At 37.9% G+C, this 17994-nt stretch overlaps 1 pseudogene; it reads right to left on the reverse strand.

Annotated features, from left to right (window-relative positions):
* Positions 1–1209: 1209 nt before the first annotated feature.
* Positions 1210–16728, reverse strand: LOC118857741 (annotated as a pseudogene).
* Between the last annotated feature and the right edge of the window lie 1266 nt (positions 16729–17994).

Raw genomic sequence — 17994 nt, forward strand, 5'->3', positions numbered from 1 at the left:
TTGCTGGGCACATAAATCTGGGAGTCATTTACATAGAGAGGATAAGTAAAGCTATGGGAGTGGAGGGGAGAGAGAGAGAGAGAGAGAGAGAGAGAGAGAGAGAGAGAGAGAGAGAGAGAGAGAGAAGTGAGGAGGAGGAAGAGGAAGGGGAAAAGGAGGAAGAAGAGAATGAAGAGAAGGAGGAGGAGAAGGAGGAAGAGGAGGAGAAGGAGGAGGAGAAGGAGGAGGGGGAGGGGGAAAGATGATGATGACAATGATGATGATAATGATGATATATTTCTAAAAATATTGTTTATTATGGAGTTGCCAATGGGATATTTGTAGCCAACCTTGAATTTTTCTCCTCCCTCTCCAAAGTTTATGTTTAGCGATAGGCTCTGAAACTTGCTAATTAGAGAGTTGAAGCAACAACTGCCCTTCTGAGTCACTGCCTCCAAAGCCTGTAAAACTCAAGTCTTTCTGAAGAAAAATATTTTTTGGAAATGTTCACAACTTAGTCACTCTATTAAAATACAATTGACACAACCTCTCTTCATTTCAGGCCTCTCCAGAAACAACAGTTAAATACATGAGTCAAACTGAAGGCTCATTTTCCCCACTTTATTCAGCAAAATAAGGTAGTTATCCAAACTACCATTAAACTGTGTCCATTCAGGGATTGATTTCCCAGATCCAGAGGCTGATTCAAAAGTGTTCTGGTCAAATGGACCCTGGAATCATCAGACCACACAAAAAAAGAAGTCATCCACACAGATATAGCTTAAAAAGCACTTGTCAGAGAGGATCAGGAGGAACACTGTAGGGGTTGCCAGGAATACAGCTGTTGCTTACCTTAACGAACAGAGTCATTATACCCAGTGCTTTTCAGTCTTCTCTGTGTCATAGACCTGTGGTAATTTGCAGCATGGCGCAATGTACATATATTCCCCGGAGACACATGCCACATATGATGATGAGGAGGAAGAGGAAGAAGAGAAGAATAGTATATAGCACTTTAAGTTTTGTGAGGTGCCTTGCAAATGTTATCTCATTTCATTTTCACAGTTACCTTGGGAGGTAGGTTCTGATGTTATCCCCACTTTACAGATAAGGAAACTGAGGCAGACAAAGATTAAAGTGGGTCACACAGTAAGTGCCTGAGGCAGAATTAAAATTAAAGCCTTCCTGACTCCAGGTTCAACCCTTTATATACAGAAGCAGAGAAGGCCACTAGAATAGTGGACGCTTGGAGTCATATAGCTCTTCCATGAATTCTCCAGTATACCTGAAAATGAGGAGAACAAGAAAGCCGAGACATTCACAGCTGCACTTGGAGCTTGGCCTTAGCACCACATGTTCAAAGGGTCTGTCTCTCTCTCTATGTTTATGTGTTGTCTATGCACAGCCTCAGCATAAGAGAGAAGCTAGTAGCCTCTACAAAGGGCCATTGGCGGCAGCCGCTGTGTTCCTGACCCCACATGTCAACTGCTTTGTTTCCCTTATAGAAAACTAAAAACAAATAAGCAACCCCCCAACAAATGCCAATGACACTGAATGAGAAAAAACATCAATGTCTTTATTAAGTTTATGGAGGAAAACTTTAAATATTTAGTAATATGAATTAAACATAAGGGAATCTTTAAAGACAGTGCATAGGCCAACTGTCTGGCTATATGCCTTTGGACTTGTTCATCATACCTTCAAGCCAGGTATCTTCTTTCCTGTTTCCTCCCCCCATTTCAACTGTCATATGTTACCTTCCTCCATTAGAAAGTGAGCTCCTTATTATATAGGCTTTCTTGAAATGGAAATTTCTTGCTCTATATTTTAAATCCTCTCTTATATTCTGCTGTGCACATGGCAATACTTTCTTTCCTTTTCTTATTTTGTATTTAAGTTTATAATATGTTTCTTTTTCTTTTCTTATTGTATATTTAAGTTTAAAATAAATATTTTTTTAAAAGTAAGCTCCTTGAAGGCAGGGACTGTCTTTATTATTTTTGTAACCCAAGCCTTTAGAACAGTGCCTGGAACATAGTAGGCATTTAACAAATGTTTATTGACTGATTGAGTTAGGTACCTCATAGAGATTACAGATGGCAAAAATCAAACATTTTTGTAACCATAATAAGGGAGGCAGAGTCGTGAGAACTGATGGCAATAGTCTTTGCAAGGACATCAGTCTCTCTCATTTTTAGACTTCCTATAGGTAATTTAGGAGGTGATATGTAGGCATCGGAACCTGTGTTCCCTATACCAGGCCTTGTGCTGTGGCCATAGATCTGAGTATATTGACAGGAAATGACACAGAGAGTCAAGGGAGACTGCTTAAATCCGTACAGCTCCACTTAGTCTGTTTATGTCAGTGGCTTTCTCTGTCTTTGTGTATCCCTTACATTATGAGTGCCCCTGGGAAAATCTTTTCTTTGGGATGTGCTATAAGAGGTCTGAGGACTTACTATGGATGCAGGATACACCTTGACACTACCTCCTGAGACCTCCTCTAGTCTTTCAGGTATGATTAAGTCAGAGGTTGAGACCCTGACTATTTAATGTATTCCAGTGTCTTTTCTGAGGCGAGATGGTTTCCATCAATGTAAGGTCAAGTTCTTTGTCCATTCCTATTGCCAAATATTTACTTTCCTTTTGCATCTTTAAAGATTATAACTAGTTTTAAAGACAATTATCTTTAAATTCATACTATTTCTTTCCTTTTTAAATCTACCTGAAGATATAAAGTGACTATATGTTTAATGCTTCTCTATCCTTTTACTTTTTTCAAAAACATATACTTACTTTTAACTATCTTCTGAGGAATATTACCCTTGTAATGTACCATTATGTATCTTTTTGGAGGTTCTTCTCATTCCTCCCACTGATTCTACTAAGATTTTGTCTTGGGAGCTCTTAGAATCATAGAAACATAAATAACTGTGCTGGAAGGTACATTCAGGCATGTGACTGTCTAAATTTTCCAGAACATCTGGTTGACTATTCTTTTCTTAAAGCTTTCCAGGGGTGGAGACTCCACAACCTCCCTCTGCAGCCCATCCTATCATTTTACTATCCCAATGGTCAAGAAGCTTTCTTACAATCAATCCAAAGGTTTCCTTTTCATTCTCATGACTTCAGCTATCATATAAGTATTTAATCAACTCCAAGATGCATGCAATTCCAAGAATCAGCCCTCTGTTTCTGTTCTTGATCACATTCTGTTTCCTATATTACTCATGATCATTAGGACATTTCTCCTTGTTGACACTGCAAGATAAAAATAGGAAAGATAGAATTCGCTATCTTTCAGAGTTTTCCCATACCTAAAACCTGCGTCATCATTATTACATTGGTAAAGTAGCTAACTTTTGAATTTTCCTATCTGCCCTCTCAGTTCTGAGGAAGGAAAAATGAGAGAGAGAGAGAGAGAGAGAGAGAGAGAGAGAGAGAGAGAGACAGACAGAGACAGAGACAGAGACAGAGACACAGAGAGACAGAGACAGACAGAGACATTGAGACAGAGACAGAGAGAAAGAGAAACAGAGACAGACAGATAGAGAGAAAGAGAGAGACAGAGACAGAGAGACACAGAGAGAGGGGAGAGAGAGACAGAGAGGAAGAGGGAGAGAGAAGGAGAGAGAGAGAGAAGGGGAAAGATATTTCTAGGGTTTTTCCCCTTCTTTTAGATTGTAAGCCTATTACACACATATATTTATATAAAGCAAATGAGAGAATTTATTTTGCTTGACTATTCATATTGGTTACAAAGATGTTTTTAATGGGATAGCTGAGTGGGAGGGAGAGAAAATAAGTAGATTTCTATTATTTTTTAAAATAGAGAGGTAAGGTGCCATACTACAGATGCAAAAGGTTGCATGAATTTTCAGACCTGGTCACTGCATTATTAATTTTACTTAACTGTTTTACTTTGTTAAAAGAAACATCTCACTAAGTAGTAATAATTTATAAATGTTTGTAATGCCAAAAAAATCAATAAAACCAAAAAAAGGCCTATACTCTGGGATCACAAGTTGGCCAGTCCTACCAAACTGGGGTGTCTTTCAGGAGCAGACTAACCAATTTTAGAGAGGATTTTTCCACACAAGGAGAAGACCATCATTTTGGGCAAAGATCTTCTCAGCTTGCCCTAGTCCTGGCACCAAGTACAACAAAATTAAAACCATTTTGTGAGACACTATTAGTTTTTAAGATTTCATAATATAAATCTATACAGCTATCAACAGTATCAAACATGATGGTAGCTCTGTCCTATGACTCTTGTGAATGTTAGTTATGCTGTTCTCTGGTGGTACCTCCATGAGGTGAATGTCAATCAATTAATCAATTAAAAATTAATCAATAAACATTTATCAAGTGCCTACTATGTGCCAGGAAGCATGCAAAACACTATGGTTTCCTGCTACTGCACTGGCATTCTTCCAGTTCCATGGCTCAGCCTGAATTTTTTAAAACCATATTCTCCCTGGCACATCATGGAAACATCTTTAAGGGTTTTAGGTCTTTTGTACAGTCTTATTAAGCAACTTAAGGAGGTGTAAGCCCTCAAGAATTATTCTTATTTGGGCGAGTTGCCTACCATTCCCACTTAAATGCATCACTGATCTCATTACCAAGTCCAGACTCAGGACTCTCTCTTTTATTTTTTAATAATGGCTTTTTATAGGTTTGGGTTTTTTTTGTTTGTTTTTGTTTTTACATTGCCTAGAACAGAGATGTCAAAGTTGTTGCCTGAGGCAAGCTACATAACCCCCAAGTTTACAAAATAAATAAAAATACTATACAAAATCGTTAGTGTGTTTCTAAGTTGCTATGCTGCCCAAAGGAATTTATTTCTATTTATTTGAGAATAATGGTTCAGATTTCTCCTAGTGTTCTTCCTCTTCCTCTTCTGGAGAGCTCTTTTGTAATAACATTTTTTAAAGAAGAAGAGTAAAAAATGAACAAAACTGATCAACACACTGCAAAAAAAAACCTGATGCTATATTCAGTATTCCAAAGCCAGGACCCACTTGCGAGACATTTGCAAAGGAGTGGCGCAAAGGGTGGGAGGAAGTTATCTTCTCATGTATCTTCTTTGGAGCCAAGCTTATTTTTTATGCTTTTATCAATCGTCATTTTTATTGTTTTGCGGTGTTTGTTCTTTCCATTTTATAATACATTGTTATAGTCTTTCATCATATTATTTTCTTGGATCTGCTTACTTCACTTTGCATCAACTCACATAAGTCTTTCTATAATTCTCTGTGTTCATAATGTTTGCTATTTTTTACAGGACAGTAATATTCTATTACATTCATGCATGACAATTTGTTTAGTCTTTCCCTAACTGATTGGCATCTACTTCGTTTCAAGTTCTTTGCTACCATGAAAAGTGCTGCAATAAATATTTTGGTGTATATGGTGCCTTTCTTTTTCTCAATAAATTCTTTAGGGCATATACATAGAAATTGAATCTCTAGGCTACAGGATATAGACATTTTAAGTCATTTTGCTACCTGTCCCAGATGATGACAGTACAGCACATATTTCGTGTCACTTCTGGTCATCACTCTGAAAGACACATCATGGCATGTTGTACTTCAGAGTCAGATTTCAAGGTGACAGAGGGCTTGAGATTGGGGAACATAAAGTTATCCTTCATCCTCAAAGCTTTCCCTTAGCCGGCATCGTGCATTTCTGACTTTACTATTTTTGAGGTTCTCTGGCTCATTCACCACAGTTGCTTCTAATGCATTCTAATGCACACAACCTCTTAGCTGGCATTAGAGACAGGGGAAAAGAGGGATGAACCAGTACACATTTAAAATAGCAGTTTTTCTTGCAAGAACTGATGAAGAATGAAGTGAGCAGAACCAAGATAACAATTCATACAAAGACAACAATATTATAAAGGCAAACAACTTTAAAAGATTTAGGAAATTTAATTAAAGTAATGACCAACCATTATTTCAGAGGACTCATGATGAAATACGCTGCCCACCTTCAGAATGATGGACTCAGGATTAAGACTGATACATATTTTTATTTGGATATAGCTAATGTGGTTTTGCTTGATAATACATGTTTGTCACAGGGCTTTTGTTTTTCTTTCTCAACAGTGAGGGTGGGAGGAGTAGGTAGGAGGGAAAGCACGAGAATTTTCATTGACCAAGAAAAATAAAATTTAATAAAAAAACATTTTTAAGTCAGTCATTCTTTCTCTCCCCACCCCCACCTCCCACCTCCAGGGAGGAGTAAAAGAAAGAGGATCATTTCTGCCTCTAATTCATGGCACAGCTCTCTCCAGACCTTCTTTAATATTCACTGATATGTTGACAGATATAGCCCAGATCGCCAAAGCAGTTCTCATGGTGGAAAGGGAAGGAGAGATGGGAATTTCTTTCTTTTTTTTTGTCCAGTCAAAGCTCCTTTTTAGATTTTCATAGAATCATAAAATTTTCCCTGCTATTCAAACGACTTTAACTCTATCCTGTTCCTTTTTTTTAGTAGTTCTTACTGGAATGTCTCTATACTGTGTTTCTTTATAAGAAAATGTGCTTTCAAAGGTTGTCCTTTCTCTCAATTAACCAACTAACATAAACTAGATACCTCTTAGGTTCAAGGTGCTCTGTTTAATATTGGTGAACCCACAAACTGATTATTGCTCTTCCACATTCTTACACTTCCATCCATGCACTCTGTAATCCAGCAATACCAGCCTACTTGGTTGTTCCTTATGCAGGACTTTCCAATTCTGATCTCCATGCTTTTTCATTGGCTGTCTTCTCCTTCTTCACTGCTTCACAGAATCCCTGGCTGCCTTCCAGACTCAACTCAGATGCTACCATCGGCAAAAGTTTTTTTTTCCATCCCTGCCCCGCCCCACCCCCAGCTAGTAGTGCCTTTACTCTTTACATATCTTGTATGTGCCTATTTATGTAATCTTGTCTCCCCTTTAAAATATAAGGTCTCCGAGTGCAGGAACTGTTTGTGTTTCTTCTTTGTGTTCCTAGTACTTAGCACAGTACCTGACGTATTGTACATGCTTTAAAATGCGTTTTGATTGATTAATAAATGGGGCACAAACTTTGAGTCGATCTTTTTGTAATGAGAGTGCATTCTTCTTGAGTCACATCCATTCTCTCCTCCAGGGCTCCTTGTGTTATTACTAAAAGCGCCTACCTGGTCAGAGTTAAGCACAGTTTATGGCCTGAATAGGTCATAAGCAGGCCATTGCTTCGAGGCTTCTCTATTTGTACCCATCGAGTTTCATGGTTAAAGTACAATGCTTAGAGATATAAGGTCATGAGTTCAATCTTAAGACTGAAAAAAGCCAAAAACACAATTACTTATCTCTATTGATAGAGGGAGTTTCTTCCCTGAGCCAATAAAATCTTAGGTCTGCTAACAACAACAACACAACTTTATTCATTCAGTAAGCATTTATTGAATGTCCACTGTGTGCAGTGCTCTATGCTAAGTTCTGAAGACAAATACAAAGATGAATAATCCACAGTCTCTACCCTTATGGACCATATATCCTAGATGATGAAACAAGACTACAGGAGACAGTGTGGCATAGTGTGCTGTGGGGGACAAGAAGCTGACTTTGGGGTTGAACGATCTGAGTTCAGATCTCAGCTTTATTATTTACTTACCTTGAGCAACTAACTTCCTTTCTCTGGGTCTCAGTTTCCTTATTTGTAAAATGAGGAAAACTCAAAAGCCTCTAGGTCTAAATCTATGATCCTAAGAGTTACAGCACATAGGGAAATACATCATCAGAGAAGTCTGAGTGATGTGTCATAGGAGGTCAGAAACAAAAAATATCATTTTTGGCTAGTGAAGCGCAAAGAAGGCTTCATGGCAGAGGTGGTATTTAAGCTGTTCCTTGAAGGTTGATGAGGATTTAAGCCTAAACATAGGAAGGCATTCTAAGATCTGGAGATCATAAGATCATAGATTCCTGATGCATGGATGGACCTTAGAAGCCACCAAATCCAGCCTCTTCCTTTTATAGATCAGGAGACTGAAGCACAGAAAGCTTAGAGTAACTTGTCCAAGGTTACATAGGTAGTGGTTGAGGAGGGATTTGAACACAGCTCTTTCTGGCTCTTAAGTTAGAGATCTGTTCTTTATACCATGCTGCCTTTCAGAGGATGGAATGAGCAAAGTCCTAGAGGTGAGAAAGCATGCAACATAATGAATAAATGAGTAATTCATTCAATGTCTATGAAAAAAGTGAACTTAAAGAAATGCAAAGGGAAATAACCAAATCCCACAATACTTATTTCATTTAACATTTTAGTTCTCCTTGTCAAGATACATGCATATATATGTGCACACACACATACACATATATCATCTGTCCTATTCAAAGTGTATGTATGTGTATATATATACATATGTATTATGTATATATATAAAACTGACACTTTATATACAACTGTATCACTGAAAGGATGCACGTTTTTATGCATGGACACAAACAGATGAAAGATAACACAACATGAATTATCGTGCACTGAAGTCTCCTCTGCTTGTGGTCTTTGGATAAGGAGAAGAGTCAAGAAATAGAGAAAACTGATATAAGCATTTTTCTAAAGTTCTGCCAAGCTTCCCTGGCAGTTCTTTAGCTGAAGGAATATTTCAGACAGAGGATTTTACCATGAAGTCATTTTCTTCCTTCAAGAGCCCCAGAGTAGAAGGCAATATATAGGAAATAGGAAGGCTCTCACTGTATTGTTATTAGCCCGGGGTTCTGAGTTCCACACTGCACGAATTCCACTGAAGCTCTAATCAAGGCAAAACTACTCTTGAGAATGCAGGGATTAATCAGAATTTCTACATAGTGCTTTGAGCTCTTTGGAAAAGCCACATTTTAATCCAAAATACCTCAACTTCTTCCACCCAGTTATTGGCTTTTGAATTATAACCCTTGAGCAAAAGGTGGAGTCCATGATTCTCTTTTAATCATAGTCTTTCTGTCTCTCTTAATCATACTGTAGCCAAAATGCACTTGTAACAATAAGGCTGTTGTTTCACTGATTGAAGATCCCTGTTTTCTTTTGTTGTAAGTATTTTCACTTATTTAATTGCATGACATAAAGTCATTAGACTGAGCATGCCCATTAAATAGAGAGAGGGCTAAATTGAGACCAGAGTGGAGATTTATGCATTTCCATTTGTTTATTTGTTTGTTTATTAATTTATTACTTTCCAGAAATCTAGTTTTTCTGCCTAATGATCACTCAATCAAGAAGCATTTATCAAGTCCCACCTGTATTCTAGGTACTGCTCTAGGTCTTGAGGATACAAATATAGCAGACACACTAGTGTGTGTTCAATAATGTTGGCTGATGGATAGACCCTGGACCTGTGATACCTGTGCTGTAGTTCTGTCTATACACACAAAAAGTAAAGCGGGAAGTGGAGGGATAATTGAAGGAATTATCTGTATGTCAGCATTCATCAGGTTCCCTCTGCTAACATGATTGGGAAGATTCACTTCAGTGAACTGCACTGAGAGGCAGTGGGTTATAGTTGAAAGGTCTCTAGACTTGGAATCAGGAATTGAGTTCAAATCCTGCCTCTGACATCCAATAGCTTTCTATCCATGGGCAAGTTAACCGACCTCTCTGAGGACAGCTTCTTAAGCTGTAAAATTGGGTTGACAATGTACATATATTTCCTCCTTTTGCAGTATTACATAATTATATACTATTACTCATATATCATTGCCTATATAAAATGGTGAGGATATTCTTTTGATATCATGATATGTTCTGATATTCTATTGAACCCTTCTTTGATCCTCCCCCCATAGGTAATAACAGTTCACTTCAGAGAGTGCTTAAATATTTGCAAAGAAATACATATATATATGTATACACACACACACACACACACACATACATACGCACATATGTATGTGTGTATATACACACAGATACACACACACATATATATACATATATTTTATATATATGTATATATATACATATATACATACATATATATATATATGTATATATATATATATATATATATATATATATATATATATATATATATATATAATCTCGTTTGATCCTCACAACATCCCCAAACATCCCCATGAGGTAGGTGCTGAGATTATCATCCCAATTTTACAGATGACAAAACAGAAGACCAGAGATTTTAAGTGATTTGTCCAGGATCAAAAAACTATTAAGTCTCTGAGATGGGATTAAAATTTGTATCTTTCTGAATCCAAGGTCAAGGCTCTACCCACTATAAATGCAGCCTCTCTAGGCAATGAATGAACTGCTTCCTATTGTAATTTTGTGTGCATTGCCTTACTACAGAGTAAGCTCCTCGGGAAAAGGCACTATGCCCTGGTCATCTTTGTGAATTAGCAATGTCCAAACAAAGCAATGCTACTTGATACACAGCAAAGCTGAAGAAATGAGAGAGAGAACAAATCACTAGCATACAAGCACAGAATTCCAGTTTTGATGGTTTTATTAGCTAGGCAAAGAACAAGCCAACCAGAATCATAAGCACATGCATATACCTATGCACTTATTAACAACAATGTGCATCAGTCAATTGATCAATTAACATCTATTAAGCACCTACTTCCACATGCCAGGTACTACGCTAAGCATCAATCCTTATTTCATCCTTTGCTGGTTACCAGAAGATAGTTCAGTGCCTGGTTCACGGTAGGCACTCATTATTTATTGAACCAAATTGAATAAATTTATTGAATTTATTCAGTATTCTAGAGAAACGTTGAGAAAAATAGCTCCATAGAGCTAGGTTTACAGACCTTAGTGCCTTTCTCTACACGTAGACTCTGGAAGACCATTGAATACAATGCAGAATCTCAAACTTTCTATTTGGTTTACCAACTTGAGACTTTCAACCTTCATCCAAACTATGCACTCTCTGCTTATAGCCAAAGTGAAGGTTGGGTCTACGGGCTTCACAGGTTCCAAAGGTGATTTTGTATAGCTTATTCATTGGTTTATCCCCCTCAACAATTATAGAATATCCACTGTGGTCAACACACAGTATTATTTGCAGGAGGAAGTACAGAGCTAGCAATTATGTAGCACTTTAAGGTTTACAAAGTTTTTTTTTTTAAGTATGTCATTTGATATGTAAGGTAAGATAGGGTCCCTACCTTCATGGAGCTCACTGGAAAGGGATAAGACATATACATAGAAAGCCATAATATACAGTATTACATGATGGGTTTCAGAGGGGTTCAAGAGAAGTGCTGCTGGCACACATAGAAGGTACTTAATGGTAAGAAATGAAAACTTTGAATGTCTTTGCATGCATATCAGCTGATGAGGGGAAGAGGTAAGTTTTCCCACAAGCAGTGTCTGCAGCAGGGTATGGAGGCCATATCCACACATCAAAACCTTTGCAAATTCCTAAAGTAGGCAAATAGCAAGTTATGCTCAAGTTTCTAATATTTTCTTTTCAAATTGCTAGTATTTCAGGGGAAAAAAAACATTTTCCTATCCATATTCCCCTTCTTTCTCTTTCTATTGTCACTACTTAAGTTAAGGTCTTTAAAGATTACTACTTGCCGGGATTGTTAAAATGGCTTCCTGATTCTAAGAAAAACATCTTGTCTCCTCTCTGACATTAATATCCTCTTCAGTATATAGAAAGAATAGCAAAACTTAGTGGCCAAACTACACAGTAATGTGAAGGAATTAGTTACACAAGGGAATATAGACCATCTTTGATTCACCTAAGTTCATTTGCATACCAAGGAAAGAAAATTGTGAAATCAAGAAACATCTCTGTACCTCACTCTCAACATATCTCTGGGTGTTTTTCTTTTTGTTGTTCTTTTGTTTTGTTTTTGTATCAAGAATAATTCTTGAAATAGGTTTGGAGAAGATAGGCTCAAACTCAAGGACTAAATGAGAATTACAAAGAATTTTCTAACTCCAAGTAAATTGTCATCTGGAACCATGGATGTACTTTGAGGTCTACAAGGTACATCTAGAAAATTTACTACTGTGGAAAATGAAGACAGCTTAAAACTGAATAAAGGCGGAAGATTATTTTTGACAAATTGCTTTAACATTGTCCTTCAGGCCTCTGAGGAAGCTGCATATTTTCTTTAGACATCGATAGACTTCAAGGCTCTTGCAGAATCACTTTGATGCTATGAATTCTGTCATTTTGCTAGCACAGATATGACTCTTGGGTCCACCACTCCATTAGAACTATTTATTCCATTCATATTAATTTTTATTACAAATCTTACAAATGGGGGGGTTCTGGGTATTTAGGTCCACACTCTATTTTAAAGCTATATATTCGGTTTTCATAAATTGTTCTTGGAGGCCCAATAATCATTCCTGTCCATCTTGTAAGTGTCATATCTTTATCATCTTCAAGATTCCAGCTAACTGTCCCATCTCCTACTCCTTTCTGACCTGCTTCGAGTTCTTCCAACAGTTAGAAATTTTGAGGGACTTTCACTCCTGAGCCTGTGGTCTCCACTATCTTGCATTGCTGCTGCTCCAGTTGTGTTTCTTAAAAGCCAGTCCTAGTGGGTGTTTCGTAGTCACCCATGTTCTCTATATATGTAGCTTTCTCCACTGGAGGCATACCAACCTGTGGAAGAGTATAGCATGTAAATGTATTTGCTATGTCATTTGATTAAATATCTTTTCTTTTGAACAACTACATACTCTGGCTGGCTGATAAAAATAAACACATAGGGAGGGGGCAGGGGCTAGGAACTCTTCAGCTACGGGTCTGAGTGTACACTGACCCGCTAGGGTATCTTTTGAACCTGAAATATTGTTTGAACCTGGGGTATCATTTGAATGTGGCATGACTTTTCTGTAAATTCACAAATGAGATTTGCCTGAGGTGCTAAATATGAAATGGAGGACTAGATGGTCTCTAAGATCTTTCCCATCTCTGATAGTCTGATTCTATGACTAATTGCCATTTCTTAAAATGAATGCTTGAGAGTAGTGGGAGAACATGCTATTTTGAACTCTGCCATGTCAAGAAGGACATGCTTTAGCTATTGAAAGTTTAAATATCCCTATCGAAGAGATGCAGAGTCAAGTGTTTTCTGTTTAACAACTGTTTTGGAATCAAACAAATTGAAATCCACAGCACTTTATGACAAATTCTAGTGATAAAATATTTACTGAAGATGAAAAGTTATTTTTATAATTCCTACATGACACCAAAATATAACAAATGTCCGAAGTAAATAAAGAAATAATTTTTAAAAGTATACTCTCTTCCTTCCTGATCCAACTTTGACTCTCTGTCTCTATCTCTGGATCTGTTTCTTTCTCTCTCTCTTTCTCTCTCTCTCTCTCTCTCTTTCTCTCTCTCTGTATCTGTCTATCTGTCTGTCTGTCTCTGTCTCTGTCTTTCTCTCTCTCTCTCTCTCTCTCTCTCTCTCTCTCACACACACACACACACACACACACACACACACACACACAAAGGAGTGGAATTTTTCCATCTTAAGTATATTATCTTGGGGGAGAAGAAATAAGAAAAATGAAGCATTTTTTAGGATGCTAATAAAGTGATTTTTAATGACATCATTAGTGGAACAGTTCACAAATGATGCATATTAGTAGAATTGTGCTCTTTCTTTTTCCAAAGACAGTGAATCTGATGATGGCAGGCCAAGTGAATGTTAACTGTGCAAATTTCGCCTGCCTAAAGGCAGTTCAGTTTTTCCAGGGATCTCAAAACATTTTTGAAGGGAAAAACACGGGAGTACAGCTTGTTTGGGCCAGATCTTTTTCATTTTCAGTCTTCTTTCTTCCAAGTCATGTAACACATTCTTTGATGGAAAATACCAGGTTTGCAAAGGCGGGAGAAAATGCTGCACATCCTTTTCTTTTTTTAAAAATAAAATTCTTTTCAGGGCAAAAGATCCTGACTATGCCACTCAAAGAAGAGGATAAGAGTCTTCTAGGGAGGCTCTTGTTGGGAAGGTTAGTGCCTGGCTTCCTTTATTCAAGTGCCACAGAGGAAGATCAATCTGCATTGTCTCCTAGGAAAAATATTGGTGTGTGATGAAAACATAACTCTCTGGTGTTTTTCTTGATAGGCCCTTGATTTCCAGCCAGGAACTTTTGATTCTTTTCCTTCATTTTATCAGGGCCTCTATCTAACCCAGAAAATGTCACCCACCAAAACAGACATGCAGAAGTCCCACTGGGCTGTCCATCAGTCCAGCAGAGAGGGCTGACAAGACATATTACCCTTAAATCTAAAACACATGGCTGGAAAATGCCTCGTTTCCTGGCAATAATTAAGAATGCTACTTGGGAGATTGGCAGCCACCTAAAACAACCATTAGTCAACCCTAAATTTATGATGTCCCCAGCTTATGGAAATGAAACCCACATTACAGGTCTATGTTGGAAACTGTACCCCCAAAATGATACACAGGTAGAACCCATTACGATGGAGATGAAAAGAACACTGATTCTGCTAATTCAATTTTCTGAGCCCAAACAAGCACCCACAAAATGAAATACATCAAAGGAAAGGGGTATGCATTCTAAATGTATTTTCTATTAACTCTTACAGCTACCTGGGACCAACTCTCTCATCAGTTTGGTTGCCAAAGTGATCCAGTGTCCAAATGGTTCTAGAAGAAGCTAAGAACATAGAAATCATTTCCTGCAGAAGTATTGATCTTGTAATAAGCCTTGTGGAAGTCAATGTGGTCAAGTGGAAAGAGCACTGGGCTTGGACCCAGAAACCCTTATTGGAGCTTCCACCTAAACTCCACCACATCCTTACCACCGTAGATCCATGCTGTATGATTTGAGATGGGTCTCCTACATTCTCTGTGTTCCCATTTCCTTATTTGCAAAGTGGGAATTGATTTTACTACCAAGGATCAGATCTTAGAGAAGACTAATTTTTGTTAAATGTGTGAAAAACTAGGATAAAGCACTCACCCTGGAGTTAGGAGGACTGAGTTCAGATCCAGTCTCAGACACTGGCTTGATGCTGACTAGCTGTGTGACCCTGGGCAAGTCATTTAGCCCCAATTGCCTGGCAAAAAATAATAATAAAATAAATATGTAAGAAATATTTCATAACTACAAAGTCAACAATAAATGCAAGCTATTATTGTTCTCATATCAACTATGTACTTATAGAATCATACATCTAGAGCCAGAAGGAAACTCAGAGGTCATATAATCTAATCCACTCTTTTTCTAGGTGAGAAAACTGGGAGATTAAATGAATTACCTAGGGTCACACAGGTAGTAAATATCAGAGGCAGGATCTGAACCCAAATAAGAGATGTGCTGGAGATCTGATTGTTAAATTTTCAGCATGCGCATTTACAACTCAGAAATCATCAGACAGTACAAATCAAGGTTTAATGTTTTGTTGTGCTGATTCCTAGTCTTAATAGAGTGATAGAGAAAATTCTAATAATGGAGACTAAACTTCAAAGTCTGTCACACTTTTTCAAAAAGACAATTGTTAAACATTTATCAGCATCACACTGACCCAAGTCTTTTGATTCCAGAACCATTCTGCTTTCCAACATACTACACTATTTGCTTTCTATTACAACTGCACATGGAGAGTAAAGTCAGGTTATGGCACGAACTTGTGAAACAGGGAATCTGGCTTGATGAAAACAAATTGCCACAGGATCCATATACATGCCATAAAAACCCTATATTACACCAAAATAACAACTGTTATTTTGGAAAGGGAGCTAATACATTATAGCACATAAAAAAAAATCACACTTTTAAATGCATAACTTCTCCCCACCCTTTAAATGGCAAAAGGAATTTTGACTCTATCAAGGAAGGGCAGACTACTTCTACTGACTATAATCCTTAATTTAATGAAGAGAAGTAGAGTCAGCCCTTTGCTTTAGGGCACTTCCTCCCTGTAGTGACCATTGCCCAGCAATTTGCCTTGAGTCAAAGGAAAGGGAAGGGGAAGGGGAAGGGAAAAGGAAAGGCGAGGGGAAAGGAAAAAGAAAATTAAAATCCCAAGAAGAAATCACTGGGACCATGGCCCTGACTGGGAACTGGGTGTGAGATGGGAAAAATCGGGCTGCTTGCCATGCAATGGCTCCCTCTGAATTATGCGAAGTGGAGAAGCCAATTTCTGTTCCCAGTTGCACAGTACAACTCCTACAGGAACCAGGCCTACATTTTACCTCCTCATCTGGCTTGCTTGCCCTATATAGAAAAATGCTTGTCTGTGTGTGTCGTAGGACTCAAATTCCAAATGAAGCCCAAGGGAGGTGAAAAGTCAGAAGTTCCTCCTGAGAAAATCTTTTCAAATTAGAGCCAGCCTAGAGACATTTTCAGGACCAAATAAGATGTCTGCTTCTCTCATTCTCTGGCTTCCTAGATTTCTAAGCAACTCCCCTATTTGTCATCATTTTCACTGTGGCTTCTGGGTCAAGGATTCTCTTGCCATCCATGTGGTAGGTCCCGTGCTGGTAAAGGAGAAAGACCAGAGACATGTTTCCTTCAGGTGGGGCCTTGACTAGATCTGCCTGGAAATTACTATAGTTCAGTACTGCTCAGAAGAGTGGTGGGCACAGAGTAGACATCCAATAATTCAATTCGTTATTAATAATAACTGCAATTTTTGGAGTGGGAAGAACTTTGTGCGTTATTTCGTGTAACAAAGTGTCGCAAAATCATCCTTACTTTACAAATGAGGAAACTGGATTTGAGAGAGGTTCTGTGACTTACCCATGACCATATAACCAATAAGTTCCTTAGGTGGAATTTAAACCTAGATCTTCTTGATTCCAACATTCCCTCCCCAGCTCTCTGCACTGGGTTGTCCTTCCCACCTGACTTGTATACAATAAAAGAGTTGTAAAATAAAAAAAAACAAATAAATACATAAAAAATAAAAAAAATAAAAGAGTGTACACAGGGTATCTCAAAAATCTTAGTGCAACTTTGAGATTAGAGTTTAAAACTTCACTAAGACTTGAGACACCCTGTAATTATTATTTTTAGTTGTTTTTAATGTGTCACTGATTTTTTTCCCCCTTTCAAAGAAATTTCACTTTTAGGGCATCAGCTAATATTTTAGAGAAACCAATATTATATTATGCCGTTAATTGGTAAATACTTGATGACTCAATTTAGTTGAGGTAGCTATAGTGCAAGGCTTCTTAAACTTTTTCCATTCCCACATTTCTGCAGTGTTCCTTGGCATTTTGTGGCCTGAGGACATGTACAGTGCAAAGTACACGTGTTTTGTGTTCAGAACCAAGGCTGCAGTGAAGTTTCAGGATGCAACAGGGGCAAGAAACACCTCAGATTCATTACGCATTTGATTTTGAATTCATTTTTGGTCATTGCAAGTTCAGAAACCTTTTAACATTGCAAAATTTTTTTCAACCCCACGTGAGGTCACAACCCACAGTTTAAGAAGCGCTGTTTAAATAGTGAACAGCATGATAGACTTGGAGGCAGGAAGATCGACTTCAAATTCTGTATCAGATGCTTACTAGCAGTGTGATTCTGGGAACGGCATTTAATCTCTCTCAGCATCAGCTTTCTCATCTGTAAAATAAGAGAGTTGCTCTTTATGGCCTCAAAGCTCCTTTTTATGTCAAAGTCTTATGAATTGGATGAATATAATCCCCTGATGGGGCAGCTAGGTTGGCACAATGGATAGAACTCCAGGCCTGGAGTCTTATCTTCCTGAGTTCAAATCTGGCCTTAGACACTTACAAGCTGTGTAGCCCTAGATAAGTCATTTAACCCTGTTTGCCTCAGTTTCCTCATCTGTAAAATAAGCTGGCAAAGGAAATGGCAAGCCACTCCAGTATCTTTGTCAACAAGACCCTAAATGGGGTCATGAAGAGTCAGACACAATCTAACAACAATCTCCTGCTATTTGCTGGTGGCTATAGAGCAGTTCTCCAGTTTACACTGATTATAGGAGAAAAAATGTTTTTGTGAGCTTTAGCGGATTTCACAATGATTCCGAGGGACCTGAATA

This window comes from Trichosurus vulpecula, chromosome 7, assembly GCF_011100635.1.
Source record: "Trichosurus vulpecula isolate mTriVul1 chromosome 7, mTriVul1.pri, whole genome shotgun sequence".
NCBI lineage: Eukaryota > Metazoa > Chordata > Mammalia > Diprotodontia > Phalangeridae > Trichosurus > Trichosurus vulpecula.